This window comes from Cervus elaphus, chromosome 15 (genome assembly GCF_910594005.1).
Source record: "Cervus elaphus chromosome 15, mCerEla1.1, whole genome shotgun sequence".
NCBI lineage: Eukaryota > Metazoa > Chordata > Mammalia > Artiodactyla > Cervidae > Cervus > Cervus elaphus.
Genome location: NC_057829.1, coordinates 70,655,263 through 70,677,574, shown reverse-complemented (window position 1 = coordinate 70,677,574; position 22,312 = coordinate 70,655,263). Strand labels below are relative to the sequence as shown.

Below are 22,312 nucleotides of genomic sequence, written 5' to 3'. Positions count from 1 at the left end.
TTACTGTGTCTGAGTCCATCCTAATAACTTTTATCATTCATCTCTGAACCCTTACTAATTTTTTTGCACAATTTGGAAAGTATACTTCAATGTTGGAAATTATACACAATGATATTTTGATATTTTGCCTTCTCTTGCTTCTTTTACTAGTGGATTTTTTACTTTAGGGATTTGTTTACTACCTTAATTGTGCTGGCTCTATGCTAAATTTAATTAGGGTATATAGCAGTCAGAATAGATTAGTTGATGCTGCAATAACAAACAACCCCAAATTATCAGATACTTGAAGCAGGAAAGGTTTGTATCTTATATTATGTGTCCAGTGTGAGTTATTTATGGAGGCTCTGCTCTGCATAATTATCACTCCAGGACCCAGGCATTAAAGTGGACTCTTTAACTCTCTGTAACTTTTCTAACTGTTGACCCTGGAGGGGAGAGTCTATGGAGGATCTCACATTATAATTAAATGTTCTGATGTGGACGTTATACATGTCACTTCTTGTAATTGCTCATTGCCCAGGTCTAGTCACATGTCCCATTGATGTCCAGAAATAGATGGAACAATGAAGATGATAGAGTACTCAGGATATGATTATTTCCACAGGAGAGAACGTGGTTGATATTGCACCTATCCTCAAAAGCTAAAAGAATTAGAAGTAGACAAAAGCATAAAACCAGAATAGGTATAATGTACCTAGATATCATTTAGTCTGTGATACCATCCATTGATCTGTTTATCCTTTTATATAAGCTTGTATAAAGTTTCTCACAACCTTATGGAATAAAAGAGGGATACTTTTTAAATCGAAGGACCTTGGATGTTAGGTAAATCAGTAGAGGAAAGTAGTAAAGTGAAAGGATAAATCTGTTGTGGGCATGTGCATGTGATATGACCCTATTCAGTTCTTGGATTATTCCCTAAATATACTGTCAACTTTCTGGTAGCTAAATAATAAAATAATGCTCATGCTTTATAAGATTAATAATATTTTGATTTAAAAAATCTGCTTAAGGAGAAGAATCTTTATTCCTGGTACTAAAGCTGACTAGACTTTTTTCTTCAGAACTTTGCAGAAGCCATCTCCTCAAGAGACACAATAACTTTTTCTTATCATTCCATTCAATATTTAGATGGATGTCTTATGGAAGAGTGGTACTTCTTTGGGAGCTAAATAAATGCAGAATAAATTGGTAGTTCTCAAGTATGTCTGGTATCGTCTCCTAAAGCTTCTTTGCTGCAAACATCTTTGCCACAAACATTTTGACACATTTTTTACTGCATAAATAATTGGCTCTAAAGCAGTTTTGCCATTAAAAAAAAATAAAACAACTGATTGGCCATTTGGTTGGACAGTTTGATTTCAACTGGTTGACTGTTTGGTTTCATTCCATTGATGCAGTATTCCCGTTTTTATATTATAAAATCTGAAAGAGGCTGAGGGACTCAAAGGCTCCGAGTTGAACCCACATTTCCCTTAGAACTTTAGAACGTTTATCAATAGACATGTAACAGTATGCCAAGAAGAAACAACAGTGCAGAAGGCTTTCACAATGTGACACAAAACTCATTTACAAATATACATTTTAGTGTTTTGAAACTAAAACCCCTCTTAATGAAGGAAGACATTTTAGAAAAAAAAAAAAAAGTGTGATCCCTAGCAAGGAAATGGATCAACAAGCAAAAAGAAAATTATAAAATACTATAAATGAAAGACTTTGAAGATAAGTGCTTAGATAGGACCCACAAAATAAAATCAGTCATTTGACCAGTATTGCCATGAATCTGTGGAGCTTCCCTGGTATCTCAGTGGTAAAGGATCTGCTGCAATGCAGGAGAACCAGGTTCCATCCCTGGGTGGGGAAGATCTCCTGGAGGAGGATGTGGCAACCCTCTCCAGTACTCTTGCCTGGAGAATTCCATGGACCGAGGAGCCTGGTGGGCTACAGTCTATAGGTTTGCACAGAGTCAGACACAACTGAAGTGACTAAGGAGCAGCAGCAGCCGCCAAGAATCTAGACCATTTTAAGTGTATTCAGATATTTGGTGGCTGCAATAGTCTTTTTAATTTTGTTATGAAAAATGAGTATCATTGACCCTCTTTTATTTTTTATTATTGTATCTTTTATGGCAAAATTGCCTTATGGCCAACTAGTTATGTGGCAAAAATATTTGCAGTGAAAATGCTGTGACAGAGATTTTAATAGTATAGAAGCTTAAGGTAAAAAGACCCAAAACCCCTCTCAGGTCTGGTTTGAGCTCAATAAAAGACATTTAATATTATCTGTCCGTAGCATCTTTTCAACAACGTATATTGAGCTTGTGATATGCTGGGCTGGGTTTGAAGAATACCAAGACTAGGTGTGTAACTGGATTAATTGACCTATTGTATGATTATTATTGAAGGGGCATCTTGTTCTTGTCAAATGAAGAATGATGGTCCAGCATAAAATTATCCTAAGAGTGAGTCTCATTTATATCGTCCGATTGTACACAGTAATAAGGGAGAATATTTCACTCAATACAAAGTTAACTGTTAGTATTATTATTATACCTTCAAAAATATATGTTGATAATCGAGAAATAAAATGGGGCTTTCTGTCCAGCGTTTCCTTTCCTTATCACTTCTTCTGGATACAGCGTGGGCATTCAGGCTATTCCTGAATGCTCTTCTCTTCTTGATTCTGTCTCCCTCACAACTGAGGTTGTTTTACACTTGCCAGCCCCCTGTTTCTTAGATCTGGCCACTGCCTCCTGACCTGCTCTTTCCTGCAATCTAGACCCAGAGGTGACTCTTAAAAATGTGAGCCATACCTGTGTATCTGAATGGAACTTTCTTTCCTCCACCACTCAGAGAATTTGGTGAAGGGAGGGCTGAGCAAAGGAAAGAACTTTTTCATACTAGTATCAGATAAGGTTAAGGACTTTTCCAAAATGTCAAATCCTGGGAAGTCTTCCGAGTTTCCCTTTTTTGGAGTGGACATCTTTGGTTTGGCCTATGAAACATGCTTTTCTTCTGGGAACATCATGGTGATGATCTTTACCTTCCCACACTCCCAGTCCATGTGGTTATAGCAGAGGAGATCTCACAGTCCAGATCCTGAGAGATACATGACTTGGGTCTGTCACTGAACATATAGCATCCCCTTGGCAGAAACATTGGCTCAGGAGAAGGAAGGTGCCTAAAGCCAGTCTGTCCAAGTCATGGAGACTCACTTTCTAGACTGTTGTTGGAACTTATGGGTAATAGGGACTTTTTTCAAATTAGGGCGGCTAAGCAGGGAAGATACAAATTAAATATAAGAAGATGGCAACCTGGTGAGAATTTGCTTAAGTATTATCCAACAGCCAGGAGAGCTGAGCTGAGAGGTGTGGAGAGGCTGATTTCTGACAACATCCAACACCTGCAGGTAGTCGTACCTGAGAATTCACTCCTTGAACTTCTCAGATCCAGGGACAGTGTACTTCTTTGTTATTTAAGTTAGATAGAGTTGGGTTTCTGCCATTTGTGTCTAAAAGTATTCTGACTAACCCTCACATCCATTGAAGCAGAGGAAAAAACCACATCTGCAACACTTTTTCCAAATAGAGCAATGGATGATAACTCAACGCACAATGAAACGATGGCCTGTTTAGAACTTGAGTTTGCTGTGCCCCTGGCCGGGGCCGCAGGTGGTCTCTGAGTCAGGCAGGAAGGAGCACAAAGGGGCATTATGGGGCTAATGGATGCCTCTCTGGGATTCCCTCCTCTGCTTCCTGCTGGAATGTAAAAGCCTACACAATGCAGATGGCATATTTCATTAATACAAACAGAAGTCCAGGCAACAGATGCTTTGGGGACTGAGGGGAAAGGAGATCTCTATATTTCTCCAACAGCAACAACTTGGATGACAAATTTCTCCCACTGAGCATATTGAACCACAAGCAAGGAAACATGCAGTTTTCAAGCCTTAGGCACTCTATGATATTTAAAAGTAGGAAGATCAAATTTAGCATTTTTGGACAAAGATTGCTTATGCATAGGAAGCCATGGTGAAAAGGAATGAGCAGGAAAAAGTGAGGCATCTTTGTGAATTTCCCAGGGCTGCAGGTTGGGCACAGCGTCTCGTGTTCTGTATCTGTCTAGAGAGCATATATTAATAAACCTTTGTCAGCACCACTTCCCTTCAGTGTGACAAAAGCCAAGCTAGGCCAATTATTTGCACATCAAGGGTTGGATTAGGATGGCTTCTGTTTCTTAGATTGTTTTGTGAGAAATGTAATGCACAGATGATTAATTACAGAGCAGATCCAGGCTTCTTTCTCTTTGTGATCAGGTTAAATCAAAATGCCCAAGTTTAATTTATGAAATGATATCTAGGTGTAGTGATTAAAGAATTATAACAATTACACAATACTTTGTGCCCATATTCTCCTGAGCTCACTGTGACTTTGGACAGCTTCCCAAGAGGGAGTATGGAAAAAAGAGTGGTATGGGCATAGAAAGAATAAAATAGGCAGACAATGTTTTTGCACGATTTGGCCCTATTTCACTGAAGGGGGAAGGAAGATTGATCACAAGCATTTGATGGCGGTATTATTCCAATTTTTGTGACTCCTCAAATGCCCATAGGCTTAAAGCCAGTAAAATATTGTGGACAGTGATCACAGGACATCTTTCTGGTCACAAAAAGTAAAGATTACACATGTATATGTAGGTGTGTATGCATGTTTTTTTTTTTTTAGAATCTTGCCCCTCTAATTGTGTGTGTACATTTTTGGCCTATTCAGTCGTCAGATTAGAAAAGACTGAGTTAGTCTGAAGAACTATGTGTCTCTGCTAGGTCTCTTCAGTCATATCTGACTCTTTGAGACCCTAGGGACTGTAGCCTGCCAGGCTCCTCTGTTCATGGGATTCTCCAGGGAATAAAGCTGGAGTGGGTCACCATGCCCTCCTCCAGGGGATAGTCCCAAGCCAGGGATCGAACCCACGTCTCTTGTGTCTCCTGCATTGGCAGGCGTCACCTGGGAAGTCCAAAGAACTATAATTGATAGCTTTTTCCTTATTTATTTATTTACTCTTTTGCATGTAATAGGTAGATGGTCTGACTCCTCTGGTTTTGTGATGATTTTTCTTTCTCTCTTTTTTCTTTTTAGTGCTAAAATAAAACCTTAAGCAATAACCACTCAGATATAGGAAGCAAAATTAAACACCTTTAACAAATCCCAGTTAGGTTCTCTTTTTGTGTGTATCTCAATGGAGATGATAACCATTAAAAGTATGAGCCATGTAGGTTTGGGAGTCAATACTACACTGCTGCTAGAAACCAGTCTTCACTTGGTAGGACTTGCTTGTTCTTACTGCCCTGGCCTAGATCCCTCACACCTTATGTTTTTGATTAATTTCCCTGAATTCAGAGGTCTCCTCAAATCTAGCTGGGAAGGTGAGACATGCAGCTTAGTGTACATGAGAAAAGCCACACATTTTCCTCTCTGTACTTAAAATCCTCTCGTCATATCTGCAGTGTTTGAACAGTAAAATAAACTGAGGAGAAGTGCCTAAAATGCAATGATTATTATTAATCATCCATTTGCTTGTCCATGCTTTACTTATTGATGCAACAGATACAGATTATATGATGCATTGTGTCAGTTCTAGTTATTAGGAGAAAATGGTGAACAAGATAAATATAGTCTCCTATGATCTAGAAAGGAAAGTTCCCTTTCTGTTTTGTCTAATCTGTGCTGAAAATGTACATTGAATATTCCATAGCAAGGGAAAAAAGATAGCAGGTAAAGTCACTGTAAGTCAAGAACTGCATACTCAAAAGACTAAAGGGACCAGGTAGATTCAGTTCAGTTCAGTTCAGTTGCTCAGTCATGTCCAACAGGTAGATTACATATATGTACAAATTGGGTCAGATGAGAATTGATAGGACATGATGAAACTTGTAGGTAACTAGAGAATGTCATGCTTAAAGATGTTCAAGTTTTTCTTTTAAAGATTATTGAGTCAACTTTTCCCAAACACACACACACACACACACACACACACACACACACACACTTAGTCCCTAGAAATCTTGTTTCTGGAAATACGTTATATAGCATTCTCAAATTTGAGGCTATTGTTTTCATTCAAGAACATATGTCAAAAAAAAAGGAACATATGTCCATTGTTCTTCAGCAGGAAGAATTAGTATTTTTTTCTTAGGAAGGGAGACTTTTGAAGTAACACTAAGAATCTTGGCAGGTAAACATTTACTCTTAAATGGATATTTTATTCTTTCTCCTGACTCCTCTGTAGGAGAGAGATTTTAAAAACAATGTCAGGAGATTATAATCAAGATCCAGCCCACTAACTACCAAGGTTGTGGGTTAGAGCTAGTGCTGACTCCTGTGGGTAATGTTCAGCTTGAATAACTAAAGAGAAGAACTGTTACCCTACCAACAAGGAAAACTGAAACCAACCCAATCAGGCTGATTTTCAGGCTTTTTTTGAGATTCTCACTAAATGCTGTTTTATTGTGTTCCTGCACACAGCAATAGCTTTGACTCTGTCATAAAGCCTGCCTAAGAGACTATTGACTCACTTATTATTACAGTTTACAAAATGCACCCAAGCTTGAGAAACTTTCATTTGAATCTATATGAAGCAAAACCACTGAAATGCTTATTAAACTCACACCTCAAAAGCTTATAGAAGTTTCTTGAAGAATTTTTTCTTTATTTAGCAGAAGTGGTTATGTGACTCAGAAAGGGTAAAGCCTCTTAGGAGACAAAAATGTCTGTTTCTCTTTGCATGTGCAAATGTAAGATAGTTTTCATTTGTGGTTATGATTGCAACAAAATTAGCAGTAGGGGTAAATAATCACATTATATTACAATTACAGAACCCACCTGCCAAGGTAGGAGATGTAAGAGTTGCGGGTTTGATCCATGGGTCAAGAAAATCCCCTGGAGGAGGGCATGGCAACCCACTCCATGCCTGGAGAATCCCATGGAGAGAGGAGCCTTGTGGACTGCAGTCCATAGGGTCACAAAGAGTCAGACACAACTGAAGTGACTTAGCACACAGGCATGTAATTACATATTTTATTGTATTTACTTTAGGATTTAAGATGAATGAGGCCAGGAGTCATGTCTGCTTTACTCATTATACCTCCTACTACAAATACAATGCCTGGCATATAGTATACACTTAATACATATCTGTTTGATCCATATAGAACAAATGAATGAATTAATCTGGGTTACTTTCAGCTGTAATATCATTATGAATTTCTACTTTATCATTTCATTATATGAACCCGTAGTTCTTTGGTTCAACAATTTTAAGGAAAATGTATATGCCCTGGTGCCTCAGGTGGTAAAGAATCTGCCTGCAATGTAGAAGATTTGGGTCCCATCCCTGGGTCTGGAAGATCTCCTGGAGAAGAGAATGGCTATCCATCCACTCAATATTCTTGCCTGAAGAATTCCATGGACCAAGGAGCCTGGTGGGTAATGGTCCATGGGGTTGCAGAGAGTTGAACACGACTGAATGACTAACACTTTCACTTTTCATATTAAATATATTGGAACACTGTTCAATAGAACATTCCATAATGATGAAAATATTTATATCTGCTGTCTTCAATATGGTAACCAACAGCCACATGTGACTGTTAGTTTAAATGTAACTAGTGTTACTGAGAAACTGAATTTGTAATTTAATTTAATTTATATTTAAATAGACATATATGGCAAATGGCTGCCATATTTGCATGGTCCTTAGACCATTGACTTTAGGAAATATATTTTCTTCCTATGAAATAGGGGCTCTGTGTATGAACATGCTTATGGAAAGGATCACATTTGTGTGATTTTTGATTATTTCTTCCTCAAAAACTTTCTCAATCACGAGTAGATAGGATCTGAGTCTGAATTAAAATACAAAGAGACATATTATGTAGCATGCAGTTAATAGAGGAAGAACATATCATGTATCAAGTTGCCTCTGAAGAACTTGCATTTGCTAATCAAGACTGAACCCAGCTATTACTCTTCTGGGAAGCCTTCCTTTTCTGTGTCTTCTAGAGCCCCATAGAACTTTGTCAATACCTCTAACCCTATATATGGCTCTACTATAGATTGTTTTCAAGGCAACTAAAACTTCCTCAATGAAATGGACATTTTATCTTAAAAAAAAAAGTACAGAAGCTCATAGCAGGTCTATGAGCTCACAGATGGTCGGTCTTTCATGAATAGTTACTGAGTGAAAAAGAACTTCCAGATGTTCAAGCTGGTTTTAGAAAAGGCAGAGGAACCAGAGATCAAATTGCCAACATCTGCTGGATCATCGAAAAAGCAAGAGAGTACCAGGAAAACATCTATTTCTGCTTTACTGACTATGCCAAAGCCTTTAAATGTGTGGATCACAATAAACTGTGGAAAATTCTGAAAGAGAAGGGCATACCAGACCACCTGACCTGCCTCTTGAGAAACCTGTATGCAGGTCAGGAAGCAACAATTAGAACTGGACATGGAACAACAGACTGGTTCCAAATAGGAAAAGGAGTACGTCAAGGCTGTATATTGTCACCCTGTTTATTTAACTTATATGCAGAGTACATCCTGAGAAATGCTGGGCTGGAAGAAGCACAAGCTAGAATCCAGATTGCTGGGAGAAATATCAATAACCTCAGATATACAGATGACACCACCATTATGGCAGAAAGTGAAGAAGAACTCAAGAGCCTCTTGATGAAAGTGAAAGAGGAGAGTGAAAATGTTGGCTTAAAGCTCAACATTCAGAAAACTAAGATCATGGCATCTGGTCCCATCGCTTCATGGCAAATAGATGGGGAAACAGAGGAAACAGTGGCTGACTTTATTTTTGGGGGCTCCAGAATCACTGCAGATGGTGATTGCAGCCATGAAATTAAAAGACGCTTACTCCTTGGAAGGAAAGTTATGACCAACCTAGATAGCATATTAAAAAGCAGAGACATTACTTTGCCAACAAAGGTCCGTCTAGTCAAGGCTACGGTTTTTCCAGTGGCCATGTATGGATGTGAGAGTTGGACTATAAAGAAAGCTGAGCCCCAAAGAATTGATGCTTTTGAACTGTGGTGTTGGAGAAGACTCTTGAGAGTCCCTTGGACTGCAAGGAGATCCAACCAGTCCATCCTAAAGGAGATAAGTCCTGGGTGTTCATTGGAAGGACTGATGCTGAAGCTGAAACTCCAATACTTTGGCCACCTGATGCAAAGGACGGACTCATTGCAAAAGACCCTGATGCTGGGAAGGATTGAGGGCAGGAGGAGAATGGGACAGCAGAAGATGAGATGGTTGGATGGCATCACCAACTGAATGGACATGGGTTTGGGTAGACTCTGGGAGTTGGTGATGGACAGGGAGGCCTGGCGTGCCATGGTTCATGGGGTTGCAAAGAGGCGGACACGACTGAGTGACTGAACTGAAAAAGAATGAAATTTGGGGTCAGCAAATGTGGGTTATAGACCAGTTCTGAGTCTCTGCCATTTACTTAGTGATCTGTGATCTAACATTTAATACTTCTAAGGTTCAGTTTTCTTAGTTTTAAAACAGAGATATTAATATATGTTTCCCAAGGATAATGGATGAAGATCACATGGAAGAAAGCCTACTCTTGTAACAACCATTAAAAGTAGATCTAACTGTTGTCAGAATGTCCTTCAGATAGAAATCTCCAAGGAACTTAGTTCAGTTCCAGGAAGAAGTTATACCAAAAGTGTTGGAAGTTATGCCACAAGGCATTAGTTAAATTCCTCCATTGCTTATAAAATTGTGTCATCTCCAAAAACAAGGTATTAAGTGAACCCAAGCAGAAAACAATAAATTTCCTATGTTGACATACCTCCCTGCCATATGATACACACACATATGCCAGGTCCTTTATTTTTACAATTGATGAAGATAGCCTAAATACCTCATGGGGGAGACAACCAAAACATCCAGGTATTGCTCTGAGCCATGGGATCAGCTCACCAGACTGCATTAGGAAAACTACTTGCTCTTTAGTATGGCTAGCAACCCCTGGAAAACAGTGATTAATTCTGGGCCCCTCATTTTCTGCTGTGTGATCCTCTGGGTGTTTAGAGAAGAGCCATAGGATTAAGAGGCTGGGATGGATTGACTTGGGAGACAAGATGAAACCACTAAATATACGGAAGTTGGCAAAGAAAGGTCCAATGAGAAATATCGTCGTTGTCTGCCAGTGGTTGTCTAACATAATATGAAGAACAACCTAGATAGTATGCCAGGGAAAAAAAAAAAAGACGCATTATAAAAAGTGGCTATTTTGTAGCTTATCTAGTGATTGTTTGCATAAAAGTAAGACATGACCTGCACAGGAAAGAATCCCATCACAATAGTGCTTTGCAGAAAATGCTCTTTCACGTGGAGGATGTAACAGATATTCATCGATCATCCTGCTGTGTAACAGGGCAAGAATGGGAAATTTTCACTTATTTTATCTGATAGCATTCTTACAAAGTCTCGATGATGTAGACTTTTGTATGAGTTGGTCCCGGCAGCAAAGAGAAGCGGAAATAAAGGAGAGTTTAGTGAAGGGACTATTTAGGGGCTGTTATTAGAGTTAAAGGAAACCAGTAAGCAATGAGGAAGCACAGAGGCACTAGCAACAGTGTCTAGTCATTAACTCTGACCCTGAAGAGGCAAAGAGAGAGCAAGGTGAACAGAGTGGAGAGGGAGCCAGAGCAGAGTGGGAAACAGGAAACGGGAGAGATGCAGGCACAGACAGAAGAGTGTGGCCACTGCTAATCAGCAGAGGGACAGATGCTAAAGGGTGATGCAGAGCAAATGTGGTCTCTCTCTCCAGTCTTGGAACTCTAGCCAGTCCCTCCCATTGATCCAGCCCGCAGCCACAGGGCAAAGGGGGCCCTGTTGATACAGCCCCTCATGTCAGCATCGTGTGGCCCACATATGAGGAAGGAGGGTAGGAAAGGATCTGGACTAGCAAATGGATGTTATCCAACCAGTTTTTGGTCTTTATTTTATGAAAAGGGAAAATGCAATCCAGAATAAGTAGATGATTTACTTAATGCCATGCAACAGAGAACTCAAACCACAGATTTCTGATACCAGAGTGTTTGTTTCTTAAGTTCTCCATCTCTCTTTCCCATGTTTAAAATAAAGTGCCGATTGGACTAAGTTCCTAGATTCCATCACATGAGCACCGAGGGTCTCGTTCAGTTCCTTGACTGAAGACTGTGTGCTGACATGACCATCTTTATGTCCAGTTCTATATCCCAGACTTTACGTTCATCACAAGTAGGTATGCTGAGAACGAGCGTGAGTTTCTCGGTGTTGGAGTGAAGATCTCAATACTGAGGGAGGTTTTTCTCTTTAAATACAGAATGAAGGGTTGAGGAAAATCAGTATTGAGATAGCATAGAAAATTGAATGGGGGAAGTGAGATGGGAGATTTAACCAGGAATTGGGGGTGGAAGTGAAGTGAGTTTCTCTTTGGTTATGTTAGGAATTTGGTCTTTAAAAATACTGATAATTTTAGCAAACCTTTAACTGAGTGAACATGATATGGCAAGCTGTGTTCTAAAACCTCTGTCTTTATGTACATAATCTGTGTTCCCAACAGGTAGCTGTTTAACTACTTACAGGTGAGAAAATGGAGGCATTAAAAAATTGAAATTCATACCAATAGTTTGTGGTAATCAGGATTTGACCCTAGTCATCTAGCTTACCTCATAGCAGGCTCCTTCAACCTTTTAATACCTATTGAAGCAAAACACAGAGGCTTTAAGATCATATTCCTCATTAAACGTGGATGAAAAATGATTTCATCTGTTTCTTCTGCAGTACAGCAATAACTTAGCCATACATATATTATCTGCCTTTAGAGTTATTGCATACACTGGATAAGATATAATTTGTCTATTAGCAAATAGGAGTGATTGTGCCATTTTAGTATATTTTATAATGGAGACTTGTCATTGTTTCTAGTTGGATGAGAATAGGGAATAGGCAGTGAGGGTTTCATAAATACAAAAGGAAAATTCCTGGGCAAGTTGTGAAATGTATCTTTATTCTTGGATTTTTATGCAAATTGAATCCCACACACTATTTGAAAATAACTGTGTTGGGGTTATATGGTTTATTGTAAGCAGGGCATGTACTATTTTTCATATTTGGCTTTATAATATTTTTATCTGAATCATTTTTACCATGCTCCTTGGAGAAGAGGTAACTTTTTTTTTTAATTCCTCATGATTTCTGCCCTATACTTAGCCATTTGGTAACTTTCTAAAATTTTATTTTACTGAAAAATGCAGCACTGATAAATCATTGGTCTTCCATATAGAGTGGATTTAAAATTTATACACTCTGACTCAGGTAGGTAGAAATATAACTTTATTCCTTCATAACTGAATATTGCTTGCTCACCAATACCCATTTCTGCTTAAGGAAGGAATACTCTTATGCCATTTGAATTTATCTTACCCACTTCCAGTCTAAGTCTCTTGGTTTTAGGTTAAATCCAACTCTCTAGAGAAGATACTTCCTCTTTCAGAGTTTTTTCCTTGTCCCTCTCTTTCCCTTTACTGTGTCTTAGTGGGACCATAAGTTCAGTGTTACATGTAGCGTGATGAAGTGGAGAGGAGGCCTGAGGTTCTTGCAGACTTTGGTTCTTACTTTGGTTCTTGCAGACTTCCACCAAGAATGTCACTCCTAGCTCTTCCATGTGACTCTGACTCTGGTGCAGTTGTGGATGAGATCGGTTACCTACTCTTTCCTTCTGTGTTATGCATTGAGATCAGTTTCCTGGTAGACTAAGCTCCCATCTTAATGTTTACTTGCATTTTTCCCCCCAAGATCAGTTTGGCTGCCGTTTAACCCCTAGCTTGGACCATCTACCCTAACTTCTTATCCATAGTTACCACCTCTTGCTTAATGACCAGCTGCTGCCTTTAGGAAAGATCTGTGTCTTACACTGGGGCCTTACATTGGGCCAAGCAGAATTTCCACATCTTTATACCTTGAAGCTGCCCTATGTTGATGTGAGGACTCTGAAAGACTGCCTCTGCCCATATTCTAGAAAGAAATCCGATGAGTGTGCCCTTCCCGCAGATCACCAAATCTATCTGTGAGACTTCTGTTGTTCCCTCAGCTGAAGATCTTCTCTGTAAACGGTGCAGGACTGGCTGTGTTGGGGACAATGCTTACATCTCTGTTGTCCCTTGAATTCTTAGGGCTGCTCCCTCCAGGTCAAATGCCTCTCTCTCTTCTCTCTCTTTTTATTTGGTCTGGCAAACTGCTCCTGTCTTCTTCCCTACTCAATGCTTATCCTGCTGTCTGAGTCTACCAACCACTGATATATGGAAGCTTAAAAAAATCAAAACAAAAGGCACTTCTCTCTTTCTTGTCTAATTGTTGCTGATCAAAATGTCTTGGGTGCTAAATCTCTTGTGTGAGCTGTGTCTTTGAAAAGATAACTACTCTTGGAAGTTGCAACTGAATGAGAAATTTACTTCTCTAGGTTGTATCTCCTGTTTCCTCTTTTGAGCTTATATTGTCTCACTCTCCTGGTCTATTTTTAGTGAAAAAGGACTGTATGGGGGAAAAAAATGCTGAGAAAGAATATAATTTGGGTAATATTTATAAATATTAGCCAACTTTAGTAGTAGATTGGAGCTGCTTTAATGCCAATTTGGAAAAATACTTAATAGATATTTCCCAGTGAGTTAAGATTTTCTCCCTGATTGAGAGATGTCCCTTGGCATGTTAAGATTTTGTATTAAGCTTTCTGTAGCAAATATTTACCATGCATCACTGTTAGAGGGCTGGGGATCTATCAGAGAATAAAAGAAACAAAAAAGTTCCCCTCATAGAGTTGATAGTCTAAAAAGAAGTAGAAAATGCATAGATAAGCAAAACATGAAGAACTTTATATAGTCATCAATGTAATGGAGACAATATAGTAAGGAAGAATGGCAAAAAGTCTGGAAGAAGCAAGGCTTTTTCAAGTTTTAAATAAAGTGATGAAAGCTGAAAAATCTTGAAGAGGTGAGGGAGCAAGCCATAGGGTGGATGGATGGTGGTTCAGGCAGAGGAATAGCAAGTAGAAAGTTTCTGAGGCAGGAATAACCTTGTTGTGTTTAAGAAAGAGCAAGAAAACAGCAGCTGAAGCAGCGTAAGGCAGGGAGAAAATAGAAAGGAATGAAGTACAAAGGTCATGAAGGAAGAGATAGTGACGGCAGATCAGATCGTGGAAACCCTTGCAGACCATCAGAGGGAATGTGGCTTTGATTCTGAGGGAGAATGGGATCCAATGGAAGTTTTTAGTCAAGAAATGACATGAAAGGCTCACTTTTTAACAGACTTCCCCTAGTTGAGAATAGGCTGGAGCAAAGGATAAAATGAAGAGATTCTGGGCAGGAAGCTATTTTAGAAACTGAAACAAGTGATAGAGTTAGTTCAGAACAGGGATGCAGTGCTGTAAGTTATATAAAGTGTGGGTGTGTTAGTTACATATGTGGAAATCACCCAGACATTTGGGGAACCCACACTGCATAATGGTTAAAACACACAGGTTCTCTGTGGTCAGGCTGCTTATAGTTCAAGCATTTAACTGTGAAGTCTTGGAGAATTCCACTAAAGCCTAAGGTGCATGGGGCCTTAATGAGGATTAAATGAGAAATAACGTGAAAAGCAAAAAAAAAAAAATCGTGCCTACCATTATCTGGCACTATTAATGTCACAGTTTCTTTTATTGTTGAACTTGAAAAAAGCAAAGTTGTGATCAATTAGGGTGTTTGTTTGTTTTTCGTTTTTGTTTTTCTCCCCATGGTTTGCTTTCAGTCCATGTACCTGGCGATCTCCTCCCCCTTGAAAAAACAATCAGCAACAAAAAAAAAAACTTTCAGTGCTTTCAAGACTTATCTGGTATAGGTGCTTAGAAGTAAAATACAGACCTTCTGTATCTTGAGCCCTGCACTTGGTTTTCAATTTGAAAGCCACACAAAGATGCACTTGGGTATAAAATAATACATAAAAGTAAAAATTTGATAGATATCTCATATCAGGTCACTAAGTTGTTAAGTAATTTCTTTGCTGATGGAACATTTGGTTCCTGAGTGGGGACTCTATAGGAAGAATAAAGGCTCTTAAGAGCCATTTGACTGGCAGGTGTATTGGACCGCATCCTAATCATGCCCAAGCAGGGAGCATGATGACATTGAAAGTCAACACCAATAGCTGCCATGCAGGTAGCACTTAGGGTGTGCCAGGCCCTGGGCCACATCCGTGAACTCTTATCCTGTAATATAGGTCATATTACTCCTACTATCTGCTATCTAGATAAGTGAAGCGCAACACTACAGTTTCCAGAGATGTAAATAGCCATCTCCAGAAGAATTCTTGTTTCACATCTTCATTTTTCATTGCAGAAGTAGCTCACCTCAATCTTGGGCAGCATTCACTCTTGATGTGCCCTTGGCATCTTATAATCTAACAGAGGGTGCATCTAACCGGTAGTGAGGCTTTCTCTTTTCTGAGCTCACACTTTTCAGTTACACTTAGCATGGTTTCCAATCTTCCTACATAGGCGCATATCTGAACTTCAGGTGTGTGCATGTGCTCTCTTTAAAAACACATTTCCATAGTTGGTTTAAGTGCGAGTTCTTCTCATCTTCCTTCATAAGCCAGCTTTCAATACTGTTAAAGCATTTTTGCAGCTCTTCTTAAAATTCTTTTGGAGTTTCTTGCATCTTCTGGTCCTATAGGTGCTCCCAAATGCACTGAGGTACAGACTATTTTGCACTCTGATGGTGTTCCTAGGGGGCTCACTCATGCACAAAGACGGGATCATGAGAAAGTGAGTGATGGGTCATGAACACATGCAGCAGCTGCGTGGCTGTTGGGAGACAAGATGTTGCATTTCACCACTCCATCTTCACCATGGAGTGAGCTGAAGAAAATACTGAAGCCATATGGACCATTTAGGCTTTGAGGGAGCGGGTTCCAGCTGTTAGATACAGGTGGGGGTCTCCAGAGGTTATGATATCCTCAGCATTTGAAAGCTTTTAGGCTAGGAACTCAGAAGTAAGCATTACTGCAGAAGGTGATTGAATCTCAGAGACTTGTTTTCCACCTGGTACCTTAATGTAGCAACGAATGAACTCAGTCTCTGGAATTTCAAAGTCATGCTTAAACTGTTAAAGATGACTTTAAAAGAAACACTCCATTCATTTTCCTGAGTTTGCAGAACTGCCCAAAGACCAGAGATGCAGGTGAGAAATGTCAGAAGGCTTATCTTCCCAGAAATGGAAATCAATACCCCATTCTAAATTTACACCCCCGTCTATATGAACCCATTAAATGATGCAACTATAGATTATTATAATCAGAATACTGGTTCCATTTAAAGGGAGAAGGAGCAGAGTTTACTTCGACTCCTAAGCCATCAGTCATCATTGATGCTGGGGACTCATAAACAAGTGGTGAGGATTAAGGGATTTATCAGAGAAGGCTTAGATGAGGCTACTCACCAGCTACACCGCACAGGCAGGAAGGGATTAGTGGAGGAGTTATTGTCAGCAGCAGCTGCAGGACAAGATTTTTGATAAAATGTGGTTAAGGAACAGCTTTATTAGCTACTTTTGTTGGTGTTTTCTCTGAGTTGCACTGTAATACAGGGCTGGAGTCTCTCTCTTTTTTCCTCCAGAAACCCCTTGCAGGGGGTAGTTTTTTTTCTCTATATGACTGCTCTCTTTTAGGTCACTGGTGATCTCTCATTTCATCATTTTACTTACCATATCGTGTGTGTGTGTGTGTGTGTATACACATTAGAATAAATTTCTGGCAGTGTTGTTTTGATCCATCAATCCTAGACCCAGCGTGTCTCTCCACATCATGTCAGCTGTGAGATCGGGTGGTCAAGGTCAGGAGAGCACAGAGTGAAAAGTCTGGCTTGTGTGCCAGGCAGACTTGGGTTTTGCATCCCAGATTAGCATTTTACCAGTCAACCTCACCGGAACCCTGCTTCATCAAAATGAAGGCTTTGGTACAAATTAAGTGTGCGGTCAAGTGTGAGGCTATTATTATTTATCAGTTTAGCATCCCTCCCGGGCCCAGCATCTCCCAACCCTAGCTAAGCATCTAGGTTTAGTGTTCTCCAACACAGCTGGAAAAGAATAACTAATGGCTGCACATAGCTTTGAATGTTGTAATTTCATACACTCATTTAATATCTTAAAAATATTGGAAGATATAAGTTATAATTCTTATCAGTCATCATCATCATTACTACTACCATCATTTTGCATATAAGAAAGGGAAGGTAAGCAAAGCAGTGATCCAGTCCAAATTACAAATCTAAAGCACTCTGTCTCTCTTCCTAAAAAAAAATAAAAGAGATTAGTCACACAACAAAACACTTAATTTGTCCCCAACTTACACGTTAACTAGAGCCTGCTGCCTCCCATTCCACTTTCTTCCCCCACTTTACTCCCTCCCGCATAGAGCCCAATGAGACTCACACTTCTCTAGGGTTCTCTCCCCGGATGGGTAGATTGTGACAGGCCACTGGTGAGAAAAGTATTCTTGGCATTCTTTGTCTCCTTACAAGGAATTGTGAGCAAGAGGAGAGGAGATGAAGAAGGCTTACTGGTCTCAGAGAGAGGCATGGGCCACTCTGTGTGGAAGCCGCCCCAGCTCCCCGCCTCTTTTCACTCTGTGATGCCACCCTGTCCTTGTCAGCTGAGTTAGGAAGTGAAATAAACACAGACAAGGGATTTGGTGGGTTTACAGGTAATTCATTTTTCCTTAAAGTTTTCTCTTCAGAATTTTAAGTCTGAAAAGAGCTTTGGCAGTTTTAGAGTCATTTTGAAAATTGTAAAGACGGATGAATAGGTATATTGCTAGACTTTGGTGGGATTAAGACTGTAAGAACTTAGAGTAACTTGAATCTGGCTTTCTGCTATTTTTCTGAGTTCAGTGTGTTGGTGGATAGAGATGAGGCTTGGGAAGGTATAGAGGAGACAGATAATATTACCTCCGTTTTACACCTGGGAGAACAGATTCGCCTTGGCTTTACTGCACTGAATCTTGTCGTCTTTGTATTGCATTATTTTACCCCTCTACTTCATTCATTTGTCCTTTCATTTATCTTTATACACTCACCAGTTTGAGTGCCTGCTCAAGGTTTGGTTCTGTGCTTAGTATTAGGGACATAGCAGTGAGAAGGACATACGTTTTCTTACTCCTCAGAGATAGAGGAGTCTTTATTCCTCTTTAAAATTCTGTTAGATGATATTAAAGCACAGGAATATGTTTTAGTTTCTGCAGATTTTTTAGGATTTTCTAATGTCTATAGTTCTTTTTATTCCCCTCCCCCCTTCAGAGTTTAGATTTTCATATTCCTGGGTTAATTTAGACTGGTCTTTCCTAAAATGCAGAGGAGTAGACAGTGGACAGCACTAATAGTAATTGGATGAAAATCACATAAAAGCTAAAAAATCTAGGCTATTTTTTTGTTCACTCTGAAAAAAAGCATTCTTAGTTCATGTCAAGTACGTCAACTTTGCTATTTGTTAGTGTATTCTATGTAAACATTGGTTTTAGCTTTTATTTTATTTCAGCAAAAATGCCAACAAGATAAAATTAGCAATTAAAATACTCAAAAAGATTTTTTCATATTTTTCATTGACTTAATTTAGGATGATTACTGATATTTTAAAAGTTAACCATTGGTTAATACAGCCTGTTTTTCAGGAGTGACTTGTACATCATCAATTCTAAGTCAGATTCTTACTGCAATTTGAGTTTAGATAATAGCAGCGATTAAAATTAGTAATAGTGATAAATTATAGTAACATTGATAGTAATTTTTTTAAAAACGTGGATAAAGGGGCGGGGGTGGGGAAGGTGCAGATCTCTCTTCTATAATTTAAGAAAAAGCTGAAGAGGAAGGTTTAGGAAAGGAGGAGGGCAACACGAGGGCTTACAGTGTAAGTTGCTAATGAATTTTTATTCTAAGACCCTGATATTGATGTAACTTAAACTCTGCATCTAAATTACAAATGACTAGAAGAGACACTGTAATTGTTTCAGTTTGGTTCAATTCCGCATGAGCTGTGCCCAGAGAGACTGAGGCAAAAATTTGCTGGTCACCAAGTAGTGGCTTTGTGAGCTGATGTTCTGATAAAAAATGAGTCAGACAGGTGAACAATATCCTTCTTCGTTACACCTTTGAGCCTGCCCTACTTATTTACACAGCTTCTCTTATATGTCAGAGATAGCTTACCAATTCAGCTATCACACAAGATAAGCAGAGTGCCAGTCATCCCCTGCCCAACCAGGAAAAAAAACTGAGGCTCGTCCAGAGGCTGTACCTAGATGCGGCGCGATGAGCAGCTATAAAACCTGCTTGTCAGTCACTGAGTTTCCTAGGTGATGTGCTCACCTCCCTGATTTTTTACTTGACCTTGTCTCAAAGTTCTGAGATCTCTAGATAAAATGGTAAATTTACCTATCACTAGTGCAACATGTATATAGTCTTTGGGGAAAAGAGTGGGAAGAAAATAATTCAAACCATTTGAAAAATTAAAAATCACTTCAGTGAGACAATTACTTAACCCACAGCATCTAAGAAACTCAAGGAACCAAAAGGAAAACAGGCAGAGGCTTATAAGGAAGCTTTCTGTAGAACTGAAAATGAAGTTGCTCGGTCGTTTCCGACTCTTTGCGACCCCATGGACTGTAGCCTACCAACGTCCAACGTCCATGGGATTTTCCAGGCAAGAGTACTGGAGTGGGGTGCCATTTCCTTCTCCAGGAGATCTTCCCAACCCGGGGGTTGAACCCCGGTCCTCCCGCATTGTAGGCAGACGCTTTGCCGTCTGAGCCAAGATACTAGTCCTTTGCTAATATTTATTTTTTGTCTACCCTTCATTCTAGATTTTTTATGTCTTTATGTTGAATGCAATGTTTACTCCTCAAATGTTTGACTCCGTGGTGGCTCTGCCTGTATAAAGTCCTTGTAATCTTTCAGTTAATCCTTATTTCCTTGTTACTTGTCTTCACCTTCATCATTACTCCTACATAGTACTGTGCATATACCAGGTACAAGGAATTATTAGGCTTGGTGAGATCTACATATGTGTTTATGTATGTCTTTAATGTGTATATAAATATATATATTTAACATATATATGTGTGTATATATATATATATAGTTGTTGTTGTTCAGTCGCTCAGTCATGTCTGACTCTTTGTGACCCCATGGACTGCAGCACGCCAGGCTTCCCTGTCTTTCACCATCTCCTGGAGCTAGCTCAAACTCATGTCTGTTGAGTCAGTGATGCCATTTAACCATCTCGTCCTCTGTCATCCCCTTCTCCTCCTGCCTTCAATCTTTTCCAGCATCAGGGTCTTTTCTAATGAGTTGGCTTTTTGCTATTGGAGCTTCAGCTTCAGCATCAGTCCTTCCAGTGAATATTGAGGATTGATTTTCTTTAGGATTGACAGGTTTGCTCTCCTGGCAGTCCAAGGGACTCTCAAAAGTCTTCTCCAACACCACAGTTCAAATAGATCAATTCTTCGGTGTTTAGCCTTTTTTATGGCCCAATTCCCACATCCATACATGACTACTGGAAAAACCATAGCTTTGACTATACTGACCTTTGTTGGTAAAGTAATGTCTCTGGTTTTTAATACATTGTCTAGGTTTGTCATAGCTTTTCTTCCAAGGAGCAAGCATCTTTTAATTTCATGGCTGCAGTCACCATCTGCAGTGATTTTGGAGCCCAAGAAAATAAAGTTTTTCACTGTTTCCATTGTTGCTCCATCTATTTGCCTTGAGGTGATGCGACTGGATGCCATGATCTTAGTTTTTTGAATGTTGAATTTTAAGCCAGCTTTTTCACTCTCCTCTTTCACCTACATCAAAAGGTTCTTTAGTTCCTCTTCACTTTCTGCCATCAGGGTGGTGTCATCTGCATATCTGAGCTTATTGATATTTCTCCCAGCAATCTAGATTCCAGCTTGTGCTTCATCCAGCCTGTCATTTTGCATGATGTACTCTGCATATAAGTTAAATAAGAAGGGTGACAATATACAGCCTATTTTTTGTATATTGTCAAAAAAAAATACCAGCCTTTTTTTGTATACTATGTATGTATATTTGTGTTTATGGCTAAGCATAGTGAGGTATATAATCCCAGTGTAGGTTTTAGCTATTGTGTGTCAGTAACCTTAAAGTTACTTTCATCATTTGTTTTTATTATAATTATGGCTTTTACAGCTTAATTAAAATTTAACTTTATTTTGTATCATTCTTTAACACACTTTACACTGTACTTCTATTAATTCAGCTATTGGTAAGGCCAGCTATTTTAAGGCCTCCTCAGACAACCATTTTGCCTTTTTGCATTTCTTTTTCTTGGGAATGGTCTTGATTACCACCTTCTGTACAATGTCATGAACTTCCATCCGTAGTTCTTCAGGCAATCTGTCTATCAAATCTAATCCCTTGAATCTATTTCTCACTTCCACTGTATAATCATAAGGAATTTGATGTAGGTCATACCTGAATAGTCCAGTGGTTTTCCCTACTTTCTTCAATTTAAGTCTGAATTTGGCAATAAGGAGTTCATGATCTGAGCCACAGTCAGTTCCCAGTCTTGTTTTTGCTGACTGTATAGAGCTTCTCCATCTTTGGCTACAAAGAATATAATCAATCTGATTTCGGTATTGACCATCCGGTGTTGTCCATGTGTAGAGTTGTCTTCTGTGTTGTTGGTAGAGGGTGTTTGCTATGACCAGTGTGTTCTCTTGGCAAAACTCAGTTAGCCTTTGCCCTGCTTCATTTTGTACTCCAAGGCCAAACTTGCCTGTTACTCCAGGTATCCGTTAACTTCCTACTGTTGCATTCCAGTCACCTATGATGAAAAGGACATCTTTTTTTGCTGTTAGTTCTAGAAAATCTTATAGGTCTTCATAGAACCATTCCACTAAGCTTCTTCAGCATTGGTGGTTGGGGCATAATAGTGGATTATTGTAATTTTGAATGGTTTGCCTTGGAGACGAACAGAGGTCATTCTTCTTTTTGAGATTGCATCCAAGTACTGCATTCCAGACTCTTTTGTTGACTGAGAGGGCTACTCCATTTCTTCTAAGGGATTCTCACCCACAGTGGTAGATATAATGGTCATTTGAATTAAATTCACTCATTTCAGTACATTTTATATATGTCTATTAAGATACATTAAATTGTTTCTTAATATAACAGCTAGGAAGTCATAAAACTAATCTACAGAACTCTTTCAGGGTCTT

General features: G+C 39.3%; 1 protein-coding gene across 5 annotated transcripts in view; it reads left to right on the top strand.

The window, feature by feature from the left end:
* SORCS1 (sortilin related VPS10 domain containing receptor 1) overlaps positions 1-22,312 on the top strand; it is a 571,188-nt gene that overhangs the window by 50,452 nt on the left and 498,424 nt on the right. The gene's annotated exons all lie outside the window — the stretch shown is intronic.